Below are 12,943 nucleotides of genomic sequence, written 5' to 3'. Positions count from 1 at the left end.
GTATTAATATGGAGGTGATTTTGCTTCTTTACGGAAAATAAATATTACCTATTAGATCTGTTTTCACTTTCCCATACGTTGCTATTTTGATAAAACAATTATTTATTTTATAAGGACTTTCGAAAGGGCTAGTGTGCAAATTGCACTGTTTAATAGGGCCAAAAAAAAGTGTATAGAGGCACAATAAATACAGTGCAATACACATTTAGTTTTTTTAAGGTAATGTTCGTTTAGAACAGTTATAAGGTGAATAGAACTATTAATTTACAATAGATATGTTGATTTTATATCCTAAATTTAGCTATCTCAATGAGGCCACAGTTGTAAAAAAGTAGCCTATTTAAAATACATTATAAACTGTCTCTTGCTTGCAGTCTGACATAGGTTAAACATTCAACCGAAGGAACAGAAGTTATATTACAATTTATAAATCGTTATAAAGAAATTTGGCCAGCATCACTGGATCTATGAAAATGGACTAAAGAAATAAATTAAACATGGCGGCCTTTTTAATTGCCATTTGCAGGTGCGCTAGATCATAAGATTTCAAATGACACCTCAATCGTAAAAATCGGTTAAGCAGGACAACTGAAAAAGGGATGTAACATAGAAAACCCTTGTATTAACTATATAAACTATTTTGTGATTATTTAGGTTTACTAGACGAGAAAACTTCTTCTTCTCTACACACAGTAAGTAAGCCATACAGGGTGATTTGTACTCCGTGTGACAAAATTTTTATGATGTAAGTACAAAGTACACGAAGTGTGGTGATGCATATCAAATGTTCCAAGTCTCAAAATTAGCGTCCCAAAAAATTTTTTTATGTTTTTCAAAAATAACCATGCTTTTAAACTTAATACAGCGATTTCTCAATTACCTGTATATGTATTTGAGTAGATAATGTCATTTTCGTGTTCTACATTAAATTTTGAACAAGAATAATGGAAAATGACGGAGGATCAGTTGTAAAAACTCCATTGTAAATAGATTCAAAGATAAAAATTAAAATATTTGATAAAATTTTTAAAAACAATTGTCTGTTGAATTTTTCACACCCTGTATACAAGAAAGTGTCGGAATATGTTAAAAACTGCGCCATTTTATAAGCTTTCTAACCATATGCTACACTATTGAGGTTTAGATATTTTTTTGTTTGTTTTAGTGGTTTGAATACCAGAAAACAGGGAACTTTTTTACTGTTTTTACTGTTCAAGCTGAATCAAAAATACAAATTTTGCTTAATACATGTCGACTTTCTATGTTTTAGATGTTAAAGACACCATGCTTTGTAGTCTTCAAACCATTAAAGCGTACATAAGCAGATATAAACCTCATTAGTGTAGCATATCGTTGGAAAGCTTATAAAATGGCGCAGTTTTTAACATATTCCGACACTTTCTTGTATACAGGGTGTGAAAAATGCAATAGACAATTGTTTTTAAAATTTTTATCAAATATTTTAATTTTTATCTTTGAATCTATTTACAATGGAGTTTTTACAACTGATCCTCAGTCATTTTCCATTATTCTTGTTCAAAATTTAATGTAGAACACGAAAATGACATTATCTACTCAAATCCATGTACAGGTAATTGAGAAATCGCTGTATTAAGTTTAAAAACATGGTTATTTTTGAAAAACATAAAATAATTTTTTGGGAAGCTAATTTTTAGACTTGGAACATTTGATATGCATCATCACACTTTATTTACTTTGTACTTACACCAAAAAAAATTTGTCACACTGAGTACAAATCACCCTGTATTTGTCTGCATGTATGTAGTCAGCGAGATCTGACACATGTGATTATTGAACGTTGAGCTTTGCCTCAATTTTGAGTGTCAAACAGCGCCACACTTGATCACCTCCCTCCCCCCTTCCACCACTTACCCCTTCCCTGCACAGCTTCATACCTCTGCCCTGCTTTCTTTGAATATGTTCCTCGTTTGAAGGCTTTGAAATACTGTACACGGGTACTAAACATTTACCAGTTGTTATTTTATATTTTAATATAGGTTTGTTGTATTAGTACCTCACTGTTAGATATGTACAAAACATGAAGGAAGTAAAATATTGTTAATGTTGACCACTTAATAGTCAGTAAGCTTGATTTAAATCAGCTAAGTTAGTTTAGGTTTTATCATTGAATTTTTAATTCCGAACAAGACATCACATTTATCTAAAAACTAACATAATGCAATGATCCACTTACGGAGAGTCCAGTCAACTACTTTAGTTTTTGTTACTGTGCTTGATGATGAGGAATAAAATATGCTTAATTAATACATAAAATAAGTTTCCTTTCAGTAAAAAGTTGTCAAATACCTTCATTTTTTCAATGGTCTAAAACCCTAACGTTGAATAGGAATAACCACCAAAGATTTTGTAAGCCCTTTAGATTTAAGTTAGAAATAAATAATTTATTGAACATTTATTTTTATTGGAATCAATTAACTATATAAATACGTCCAATGATTTTTAACTTGGTAACCTCCCTTAAAAGCTTGTAAGTCAGAGTTCCGAGCAGGCATTTAGTTGTCAAAAGGGCTTCTTTTTGCCTTTATATGCCTTTAGGTGTACGGTGTATACATAGGGCAGCAAAAATTAAGAAAGGAAAGTGTCAAAGTATCATGTAAAACAAAAGGTACGATATTAACAGATATTTTCGCAGAGTTATTTTATCATTAAAACGGCATTTTCCATGTTCGAACCGAAATGATTATTTTTCGTCATGTGGATCAGCTGATGAGTTGAGGTATTCGTTAAAACTAAAACATTACCCTATTTTGGGGCCTGTTTCATGATAAACTACAACTAATATTAACAGTAAATCAGCTGATTGCCTAATGGAAATCCAAAGTTACAGGTTACAGCTTGTAGCTTGTAGTTTATTATGAAACATGCCCAGGATTTCAACCAAAGATAAGCTGTTATCCTTATTATTAGTATTTTTGTTGTTGCTTGGTTCAACCATTGCTTAAAATGCAATATCTTATTTGCTCATTTTGTTTATCTTTATTATTGTAGGAAATTTAAATTCTTGTTTGTAATAGTCACTAAAACCTTAAGCAAGGACCCTTAAGGTTTGTCAAACAGATATTTCATGAGAGATTTAAAATGAAAAATTTCATTTGAGCTTTAACACCAATTAATATACTCTTGCTATGTTAAAACATTATTAAAACATACTAAAAAGTGTGCAGCAAATTTAGCAAATTTGTCATTAAATAAGGTTTGTTAAATTTTGCTTGTATTTACCCTGATATTCAAACATCTTCTTCAGCGTTACCTGTAACAAATAAAAACATTTGTCAGTTGTTATATAAAACTAGAATAAATATGGTGCTAAAACTATAGCCAATAAACAAACAATCCTCCTACATTCGTAGTCGTACACTTTATAAAAATGTGTATGTTCCTTTTTAACAAATTTTTGATTAGTTTTGACTTTACATACTGAGTTACTGAGTTGAAATTGCCTCTCTTTGGATGTGTACTTGTGAAGTACTTTCTCTTTTGGAGCGATTTTATTATGAATTATTATATCATGCAAGTAATATAGTTAACAACAAGTTAGCGATTCTGTGCATCAAGATTTTTTTTCACATTATAAATCCAATCTGATAAGTAATAATTACTTTGAATGCATGATAATTAAGCAAACATAACCAAACAGACGTCATTTTCATGGGGAAAAGTATCCAAATATTTTACCATTATTTCAGCACAATTTATTGTTCAATTCATGAATTTAATACTACGTAAATAAGTAAATAAAGTAGGTAAGTGCACGGCAAAATGTTGTCGCCTTTCCAGGTGATGATACAAAATGAGAACAGCTTCTATATTGCATCTGTGTTGGTCAGGCGCAGAGCCTAAACATTTTTAATTTTAATACAGCTGTTTGTTGTTTATCCGATTTGTAGTTTTTGACAAACACGAATAAAGTTGTAAACTTAAGGGGAGACTGAACCTTTTTTGTCTTAAAAAATTAAATTTTTGTTTTTCGTCTAAAATTAATCTCCGTTTCTTCCTGATAAGAAAATATATAATACTTAGTATATTTAAAAGCTTCTTATGATAACAATAAATAAACAAAGCTAACTCTACCGAGGTTTCGGCCACACTATTCTTATGGCTTTGAGTGTGTGCTGCAAAGCTTTTAAGTGTGTTTTCCGAAAGTTAGTTTTTTTATCTTTAGGTACACATAGTTCAAAATCTGTAATACATAGAGACTTAAAATTTTGCATGCATTAGTCTGGGTACTTGGTGAGTACATTAAACCAATCATATACTGATTGGTTATAAATTTTCATTTAAAAAATAATTTATTTTTATTTTGAGAATATCGCATAAAAATTTGTATGTTTTAAATTATTGAAAATAATGTTTATATTGATATATTTCTTTAAAAAGTGGTTTAACATAAAGATATGGATGTGATAATTAAGTGTGCAAAAAATCAGTATGATAGGTTTAGTAGTTTTCGTGCTATATGTACTTGAACTTGTAGAAAATATCCATTTAAAAAGCATTGAACCAGAAAAGGTACAGTCTCCCCTTAAAAGGTGAATGATTATATTCAACTCAAATTATGATCATTAAAATATTTATTAAATCGGTAATTGTAATCCATAATAAACGAATTACTTTAAAATGAAAGTTATATAATGAAAATAAACAACTGTTACAAAACTTAGCAGACATAACGTTAACGATTGAATTACAAACATTTGTAAGTCAAGAAAAATAACTCGCAGATTTTAATTAAAATTTACTTGATTGAGTTCACAAAGCAGTCGGCTCTGATCATAAGAGGGGTTGGGGGGAGGGTTGGCTTTGGATTTCAAATTTTAAACTTACTATTTAAAAATTACTTGAAAAAATACAAACTATTAGTGTACTTTATTTTATTAGACACTTATCAGCTGCTTAGATATTTAACTATATTATTAATATCAACTATATAGATATCTAAACACTGTATAATATAGTTCCCCATGTTAGGAGGAGTTTTAGTAACTTTTCTTCATTTTCATGTATGTATACATTTAAGAAATTTCGAAAATTTATTTAATGTAGATTTTTTAACTTCATAAAAATAACAACCTCTGTATAAGCCAACTTAACTTAAGTACTAATAAAGCAATGTAAAATAGGCTATACTTGGCGTGGATCTAGATGTGGAGTTTTATTTGCAACACAATGAACTTCTTTGAAATATAAATTTAAACAACATTTTAACGGGGTTGTTTGGTCATTTAAAGGTATGAAACTAATAAAACAGTAAGCGTTGTACCCTGTAAAAGTATATACCTATCACGATAATGTATATTTTATTTTCCATATAATTGAATGACGTGCATTTGCGCATAGTAATACATTTCCACTATATGCCTTATACATAATAAACTGTATAAATTACTAAAGCCTTTTATGACTATCTATATTTGTTACAATTAGTCTAAACAAATTCAATTTAAACATATAAAACACGTGGTTTGAATTAAAAATCTAAAAGAGTGCTGAGCTCGTGTATGTTATTGGTATAAGAACTAGTTAACTAGTCTATTTTCCAATTTAACTTATAAAATCGTTAGATTAACCAGCCAAATAAATCAAATAATTGACCTCAACGTCAGCCTCGGTAGCGCAGTAGGCAGCGCGTAAGTCTCATAATCTTAAGGTCGTGAGTTCGATCCTCACCCGGGGCATAAACATTTTGTCATGGTGAATATGCTTGGATTCCTACTGGAATATTAGTTTGAAGATACATTTTTTATGTATAATTTGTTTACATGTTTTAAAGCAGTTATTGAAAGCTATATTAAATATCTACCGAATAGTATGTTATGTAATGATTGCATTATACACTTAATCTAATTATTTCTTTTCTTCATGCTGCAGCAAAACCAGCTGTTTTTTATGCATGCGTTGGATGTTTACTCCCTGAGTAAAAATCGTTTTTGCCCCTAGAGAGTAAAAATCAGCTGTTGTCAATTGTTTTAAATTTCGATTGTAAACAATCGTATGTATCGATTGTTTAATGGATTTTAAAACTAATGTTATTTAAATGGGGAATAAATTCGACATTTTTAAGGAAATATATTTTTTTATCCTTGGAAATGGAAATTTGCTTAGTCAGCAGGTTTGCTGTGTTGGAGGACACTTACTTTGAATAAAATAATAAAAAGAAAAGACAATAAAAACCGTGTAGGGAATCGTAAAGAGACCTGTTATTGTGTTTTTATTGAAGTCCTAATATTTACCCAAATAAACTAACCAAACAAAATTACAAATATTAAGTAATCAGTAAAATATATTCTATATCAGACGCGTGAATATTTTGTGTAAAGCCTTCAAACGAGGAACAGGTTCAAAGAAAGGAGGGCAGAGGCATGAAGCTGTGCACGGAAGGGGTAAGTGGTGGAAGGGGGGGAAGGGGGGAGGTGATCAAGTGTGGCGCTGTTTGACACTCAAAATTGAGGCAAAGCTCAACGTTCAATACTCACATGTGTCAGATCTCGCTGACTACATACAGGCAGAGATGGCTTACTGTATGTAGAGAAGAAGTTGTCTTGTATAGTAAACCTACATACTCGTTATTAATATACAAATAATGAGCAGTAATAAACATAATAATTGCTTTTATGGTTAATTAATACTAAGAGGGGTTTAAGTTTAGTACTGGACAAACTGGAATTATGATAATCTATGCATTTTTACATCAACACAAATACATCCAGAGTCATGTGAAGGTAATTATTATGAAACAAGCAGGACATGATTAAGACCGTACGGACATATTAAAGTGATAGTGTTAAATTGATAAATATAAATATTGATTCAATCATTACTAAGACCATAAGACATTTCAAGTAGGTAGTGATTCTAGTATAGCCTATACTTAGACAGATCAAGTGGACAGCCATGATAGTACATACTTAGACAATAGACAAGTCAAGAAGTTAGTGTTGCTGGTGCATACGACTTAGTCAGCACAAGTAGGATAGTGATTCCAGTATAGCCTATACTTAGACAGATCAAGTAGACAGCGGTGTACATACTACTTAGACACTAGACAGGTCAAGAAGATAGTGCTGCTAGTGCACACGACTTAGACAGCACAAGTATGTAGTGATTCTAGTATAGCCTATACTTAGACAGATCAAGTAGACAGGGATCATAGTACATCTACTTAGACACTAGTCAGGTCAAGAAGATAGTGTTGCTGGTACATACGACTTCAGCACAAGTAGGATAGTGATTCCAGTATAGCCTATACTTAGACAGATCAATTAGACAGCGATGATAGTACATCTAGACACTAGACAGGTCAAGAAGGTTGTGTTGCTGGTACATAAGACGTATACAGCACAAGTAGGTAGTGATTCTAGTATAGTCTACACTTAGACAGATCAAGTAGACAGCGATGATACTAGATATTTAGTAGTACATACTTAGACACTAGACAGGTCAAGAAGATAGTGTTGCTGGTACATACGACTTCAGCACAAGTAGGATAGTGATTCTAGTATAGCCTATACTTAGACAGATCAAGTAGTCAGCGATGATACTAGATATTTAGTAGTACATCTACTTAGACACTAGACAGGTCAAGATAGTGTTGCTGGGGCACACGACTTAGACAGCACAAGAAGATGGTGATAGAAGTTGGGTTCTTCACCACGTGTACTCTAAGCGGTTAACTTCAAGTGACAAGTTGTACAATTAAAAGTTGCCTCGAGCAACCCCAAATGTCTACCCTACTTCCATAGTAGACTCTATAGTGGTAAACATTGTCCCTGCCTTGGATTTGCATTGCATGTCTTTCCCTTGGTATTCAAATTGCTTTGTTGGTTTTGAAAGTATGTATTGTAAGCGCCTGGTAGGGAAACTTCTAAAACGTACGTAACTTACGTTTTGATAGTTAAAAAGCTATTTTAGTTCATGTACAGTGTGTGAATTAAGTCTTGAAACAAATATGTATTTTTTAAACCGAAATAGATAGAAATGTTTGTGGCAATAATTATTAACAAAATTTTTGCAATATTTTTTAACCCCCCTACAGGGGGTGACTTATTTTTTCAAATAGTAACCCCAATTGTGTGTTTTTGAAGGGTTTGTCAAAAGAAACGCAATGACGCAAATCCGAGGTGAATATCTCACCCCTAGCCAAAATGGCGGGTATTCCAAAATGGGTGCTTTTTCACATAATTAAATTTTGGAATACCAGCCGTTTAGGCTAGGGGTGAAATATCTACCTCGGGTCTGCGTCATTGTTTTTCTTTTGACAAACCCTTCAAAATGAGGGGTCACTCAATAGGGCTTGTTATTTAAAAAAAATTAGTACCCAACCCCTTACCCTGTTAAAGTGTTTAAAAAATATTGTTGATGTAAAAAAAAACTGCGGAACCTATTTTAACAACCAATTCCACAAACAGAATATTTCTTTCTATTTCGGTTTTAAAAATACAGATTTGTTCCCATATTTGTGAAATTGGTGCTTTTTCACATGCAGTAAATCAAATTTTGGAATACCTACCATTTTGCCTAGGGAGGAGATATCCACCTCGGGTTTGCGTCATTGTGTTTCTTTTGTCAAATCCTTTAAAATGAGGTATCACTCAATAGGGGTTGCTATTTGAAAAAAATAGTCACCCTCAACCCCCTACTCTGTTAAGGGGATAAACAAATATTTTTTTATGTAAAAAATTACGGAACCTTTGTTAACAATCAACGCCACACAGAATATTTCTATCTATTTTGGTTAAAAAAATACAGATTTGTTTCAAGACTTAATTTACACACTGTAAACAATCAGGGTACTCGAAGGAGTCTCGACGTGAAAAATATCGATTGTGAATGCTATTATACATGTAGACATGTAAACGAGCAGGCTACTTGCATTATTCGTTGTTAATGTTTTATTAATTGACACTTCTTTGATTGTCTACCAATGATAAAATATTCACAACGATGTCTATAACCGTGTAGCACAAGTTTTGCCAAATCATATGTTGAAAACGCTTCTTATTGCATATGAAGAGCATACAAAAACTTAATTCTCACGTTCACAACAAAAATTAAATAATTAGCTTAAGTGGAACTGGTGGAACCCATATGCTAATCCCTAGGGTCTAAGGGTTTTTAATCCCTAGGGTCTAAGGGTTTATAGTTTTTTAGATACAGTGATCAGTAAGGGAGTGGAATTCGCCTTTTTATAAGTATAGGTTTAAAATATTTATTTTCAACAAAAATATCATTCAATGGTTGCATTTTCTGTTGAAAATGTGTTTAATTGTGTTTTACTTTTAAATTTGTTTATACTTTTGTTACTGTATTGTGCGTTTTATTGCTATACTTGATAATAATCGTTCCATTTCAAACACAACCAGTTGCGTACACGGTGTCCACTGTTTCCAGAACCTTAATTCCGTTCGACAGGAAGTGACAGAAAACCAATAACACTTTGTTTTCCCGGGTTTTACAACGTCGGGGCTGTAACGTGGATGTTTATGGCGCGAAACGCAAAACATCTCTCACATAAAGGAATTTATGTTGACGAGTAAACAAGAATATGGAGTCAACAGGCAGACAGGGGCTAGACGGTTGACGAATTCATTGTAAAATAATTTAAGTGTACTAATAAGTTTGTTTATATATTTGTGTATATATAATTGCTTTTCAGATCTGATAATTACTTTTCTACTCACGCTGATTCATCTAGATTGTGCAAACCTCTCGGTGGTGTGCGCAAAGGGCAATCGTTTACTGACTCGTCCGATTTTCAGCCCTTCAGCGTTAGTTTTATTTGTGATTTTAAAATCGTTGTGTCATAGATATTACGTTTAATACAGTCTAAAATGGTTGTATGAATTTGATTTCATTGTGATTAGAATATTTTTTATTTTATTTGTGGTTGGACTTTAGAAGTGTTAGACTTCTTCAATGTAAGGAAGAACATGGTGAATTTCTCGTACGCATCGGAAGGTTCCGATAATTTTCTTAGATAGATATCGAATGATTTTACGCTTTTGTGTAATATAATATGCATGTACTAAACTCATGGTAAATCTAAACAAATTGTATACTGTAAACTTTATGGACAACTAGAAGTAAATTTGAATTACTCACTCAATCTATTTGTGTTTCAATTTCCATTTCAGTAAAGTACCTCTAAAATGTAATCAATTTTTTTTTGCAATAAATTCTTATTCCGTAAAAGCAATCCGAATTTAATCTTCTGAATTTAATTTCCAAACGTAACTTTATCAAAATTTTTTGTGTTCAACTTTTTTTAATTCTACATACTTGACACACCTGCAACTATTTCTCCCCCTTTTGCAGCAGCCCTACACAGCCCCGCCCTAGCATATCGCTAATGTCTATTACACCTTTTGATTGCTCCATCCCGTGTCGCCGCCGGTTTAAAGCACGCAATATTGCGTTTACCCGCCATTTTCCCCAATATTGGCGCCAAGCTGTCGTTTCTGCCCGGCTAATAACAGTGTTTTCTTCCGCTCAATATTGCGATACCAAACATCGTAGCTGTGGAGTTCTTGGAGAAAAAGAAACAATTCCCGTACATTTTAAAAGAGTTTTGTAGTAAAAGTGTTCTATTTTTACTCGATTCTCCAGCAGAAACAGTGATTGTCTTGGTTATAGTGCTCGCCTTCTAACCTGACGGTCTCTGGTTCGATTCTATACGAGACGTTTCTGGATACAGATGCTATTTATTTTTCATCTGACCAACAATTAACTATACTTTCTATAAAAAAGTCAACGTTCTATAGTAAAAAGAAAGTAATTTTACTGTTCCCTTGCAACAATTGTTAAATAAAAATGCCATAAAAAATGACACAGAATATATTAGCTAAGAATTAGGGATTGCAACGGATTAGTATGCATCTCGAGTCTAAAATACAATTTTATTCAACCACCATATTTTCACATTATCAGACGTTTGTGTTTTTAGGAACATGTTTTTGTCCATAAAGGGACTTAAAAGTTAACAAGTTATAAACTATTTTTGCCGGTCGACCTTGAAAATCATTAGTTTTTTTATGGTTTTAAAATTGGACTCAACTGCTCTTTTAAAATAATCCTATCAAAGTCTCTGCTGGTTTTGATCAGAGAAACCTTAACGCCCTACATGTCCCGTTCACCGTTCATTTATTTTAAACTTAGCTCCCAATATAAAACTGTGATCATTCATATACCGTAGTCAGCAATTAAATCATTCTTTTTCCGCCATTGTTAATTGATATTTGTTTAAAATAAATTTGATTGTGCATGTTGATAATTTGAAAATGGTTCTATCTGACCTGACAATTTGGATAAAATATGGTTCTGAACATGGCCCCCATAATACAAGACCGCGGGGAGACGAAGTGGCAACGTCGCAGCCAAGGCCCATCGAAACAGCTGATGTACACAATTTATAACGGAGCCTGTGCGCAATGTATGTTAGGACTGTTGTTAACATGGCAATAGGCCGGCCGATGCGACGTTGCCACTCACAAAAGCCGCGGCCTTGTAGAGGGGGCTTTGGAACCAGCTGGGTTTAGTCAGTCAAGGCAGTCAGCTGATCCAATCTATCTTCGAACACAGATCCAGGTGTTACAGCGTCGTATATATCCAATCTATTATTGGGTTTAGAATGGTGTTCACAATCCTATCTAATTTAATAAGATAATTAATTTATATTCATTAGTGTATTTGAAAAGGTTCTACATTAAGGACCTTGACTAATAACATAAAACCTTCCAATTCAAAAATAATATCCATAACAAGAACTCGCCCCGTGGTCGAAACTCGACCAAAAAAATGTTATGTGCAATCTTCTCTTTTTTCACCCCACGCTGTAAATAAAACATGCGACTGGAATTCCTTCAATTTGTTTTTCTGTTTATATTTTGTTGTTATTTCGTCACCAACATGGCAACTCATAAGGCACATGATAATTTTGTAAAAATTTTAAATTATTTGTTTGTGCTTATTTTTTAGCCTATTTTAATTTATGCGTAGATTTTCCCTGTGATTCACAGGAGCTGAGAAAAAAGGTTTTCAAGAAACATGATTGTCTTATAATATATAGAGTCAGTCACATGATAAATCTCCATACAAAAAAATTTCCATTTTTGACCCAATTAACATAAATATTTTCAAAAGACAAATAAAACCTGCTCACACAGTAAATATCCTTTCTTTTAAAACAACCCGCGTGTAATTCGGTCCAGTAGTATGGGCAGGCTAGCTGTTTGCAAAATTGTTTTAGTATTATAAGATTGTATACAGATCATATAAACTTTATGTTGCATATTATATTGTATTCATACCATTTATTCCTTCTCTTTCTACGATAGTGGAAAGTCAATTTGGTAAACACAAAACTACTCAAACACTCACATAACAACCGAATGAATAAATTACGACATACTTGAGATATATTGGATGATCAAAGGGCTGTTGAGTATAGATTTTTCATTGTCAATTTGTTGTAAATACATGATGAACAAAGAACCCATATTGAGTTCCTATCTGCTTGAACCACGTAAAACATTAACTCTAAATTCTCGGTCCGTTGAGAGACGTGTAAAGTTGGTGTGTACACTATACACGAATCAGATACATAAAAAAGTGGTAGAGTCAAGTAAATGTAGGTACGTAATCTGTTATGGCCAACCTTAAGAGCAGCACTCCCGTATTATATTCAGTTTTAAAATTATGAAATACACTACATGATTTATGGGCTTCATATTTTATCGTTTTTCCATGATAAGTTTATTATTTATGTACTAATGTATATATAATTGAGGCTGCGCTACTGTCAAAAAATACGTGTGAAAGAACATGTAAACAATTAATTGTTAAACATTTATGAAAAAAAAAATCAAATCACAAAATGTGAATGACTTAAACATAACATCATAAGTAT

The 12,943-nt window shown here is 32.4% G+C and overlaps 1 protein-coding gene and 1 non-coding gene across 2 annotated transcripts in view; one reads left to right on the top strand and one right to left on the bottom strand.

Moving 5' to 3' along the window:
* The window catches only part of LOC128997234 (regulator of G-protein signaling 20), a 178,017-nt gene that overhangs the window by 123,258 nt on the left and 41,816 nt on the right, over nt 1-12,943 (bottom strand). The window lies entirely within an intron of this gene.
* Nucleotides 5,645-5,717, top strand: Trnam-cau (transfer RNA methionine (anticodon CAU)). Its single transcript has one exon. It is a non-coding gene; the product is annotated as a tRNA-Met (tRNA).

This window comes from Macrosteles quadrilineatus, unplaced genomic scaffold, assembly GCF_028750875.1.
Source record: "Macrosteles quadrilineatus isolate MER2022 unplaced genomic scaffold, UCM_ALF_1.0 Scaffold_6__1_contigs__length_79288215, whole genome shotgun sequence".
Taxonomy (NCBI): domain Eukaryota; kingdom Metazoa; phylum Arthropoda; class Insecta; order Hemiptera; family Cicadellidae; genus Macrosteles; species Macrosteles quadrilineatus.
This window is presented reverse-complemented; position numbering and strand designations above follow the sequence as displayed.